Raw genomic sequence first — 2,266 nt, 5'->3', positions numbered from 1 at the left:
TGTGCCTGGCCTCAATATACTTTTTGAATGATTACTAAAAATTCACTTTTATCCTAAATTTCCCTGCCTTTTATATGCATAAAATGTTAGGAGAAGAAAACCCCTAACACAAGAGGCCTGAGTTCCAATTCTACCCAGGCCAACGATTAGGCCACTGGGCCAGGCTTGGTAGCTCACGCCTGTAATCCCAGCACTATGAGCAGCCAAAGCATGAGGATCATTTGAAGCCAGGAGTTTGAGACCAGCCTTGGCAACATAGCAAGACCCTGTCTCTACAAAAAATAAGAAAAATTAGCCAAGAGCAGCAGTGGGTGCCTGCAGTCCCAGCTACTTGGGAGGCTGAGGCAAGAGGATCACTTGAGCGCACGAGTTCGAGGCTGCAGTGAGTTATGATCATGCCACTGCACTCCAGTCTGGATGACAAAGTGAGATACTGTCTCTGAAAATAACAATAATGATGATAATAATAACTAGACCACCAACCTGAAGTTGGTGATCTTGTCTCTTTAGTAAAAAGAGGTAAGTGTTAAGTAGGCTATTACTGATAGACCTCTTCTAGCTCCAAAATTCTACGGCCTCTCACATAAATGTGAAAATAGACAATTTATACGAGATTTCATGCCTCGATGTTTCCTCTGACTGAAATCTCCCATTTCCCCTTTCCCTCTTAAAGAGCTCTTGTTCCTCCTCCATTAAATATCACCCACTTCTTTAATGAAACCTTCCTGCAGCCTAGATAGAACAAATTGATCTATATACTTAGAGTCCCCATGGTTGCATTGTGTCTCTTACATATGACTATTTACATACTGTCTACCATCTCTGGAGTCTCACATCTTGCACAATGCCTGGCACATAGGAGGTGCCAAGGATATGTTTAAAGATTTGAGTCTATGAAGTTAAATTGGGTTCCTGTGACGTTTCCATACCTACCATCTGGGAGTTGAGCTTTATCTGCAGACACACAGAGGCCAATCTGCAGCACAACCAAAGCTTTCTCCCAGCCAGACCCACATATGGAGTACAAATTTATCCTGAGTATTTGTACAAAAGCTACACAAAGTTATCACTCCTGCAGATGATCTGGGCACACCCTACAGATTATTCTAATCTATCTCCACTCTCTACCCAAAACTTCTTTACCCTGCTCTACTTTGTTCCATGGCATTTATGACCTTCTAACCATACTACATAATTTACTGATGTTTAGTGTTTATGGATGTTTACCAGAACATAAGCACCACTAACAGAAATTTTTGTCTGCTTTGTCATAAATGATACCCAGTGTCTATATCATGACTAGCATAGTGAAATTTTTTTAATCAATAATTCTTTCCTTTCATCTTATAGCCCCTAAGAGTCATGAGTCATCGCCTTCAAAACCCTATCTTGCAATGCCCTTATTTCCTGGGCTCCATCCACTGATAAAAGGTTTCCCAGTAAGCCTCTAAGAACTGGAAGAAAATATTTGTATTTAACTCCTAAACTGTAACTGTTCCTTTCACTGCTCATCTCTTAGTACAGAACAGTACTCAGGAAGCTACACCAAATAAATAGATGAAATAACCAAAACTTTTTCTTTCACTTCCGATAATAATCATTTCTATGTGGTCTTCATTTGTGATTTTTAAAGTGCTGGTGGATGGACAAAAACCAAAACTAAAAATGTTGAAGTAACTTTTTCATATTGCCAAGCACATGGGCTAAATATATTGAGGATATATTAACTGCTACATGTGACCTGACCCAAATAGTGCAAACTCTCTAAGGTACTATATACATTACTTACAGCAAGATTTTCTTACGTAGCTCATGTCCTTTAAGAGAAACAAACTAATCCACCACATTTCTGGATCTATTAAATACTGAGCCATGTAAAAATAGGACACTATTGTATTTGTATTCAGACAATAGCACCAGAACCTCTTCCAACCCCTAGTTTCAGCCAAATATGGCTCTTCCCTGTTTCAGGCTCTTCAACCTGCTTCAATTTAGCTTACTAGTTCCAAAAGACACAAACCCATCAGCAGCAGTCGTGGACACATCTACATGGCTTTAAATTCTCAAAGAAAATCAAACATCAGCGATGTAAAATTACACCCAAGATGAGAGGCTTCAAGCTAAGAAGCTTCAAGCTGAGACGGCTGGATATGTTGATCAAAACTAAAATGGGAACAAAGACATTTGTAAAGTCACCTGGCTCTCTCATCTAGCACTATTTCAATCTGACAAACTCAGAATCAACTTCTAAGATGAGCCTAAGAAA

This window comes from Propithecus coquereli, unplaced genomic scaffold (assembly GCF_000956105.1).
Source record: "Propithecus coquereli isolate 6110/MARCELLA unplaced genomic scaffold, Pcoq_1.0 Scaffold64, whole genome shotgun sequence".
Classification (NCBI taxonomy): Eukaryota; Metazoa; Chordata; class Mammalia; order Primates; family Indriidae; genus Propithecus; species Propithecus coquereli.
Note: the sequence above shows the minus strand (reverse complement) of the source record.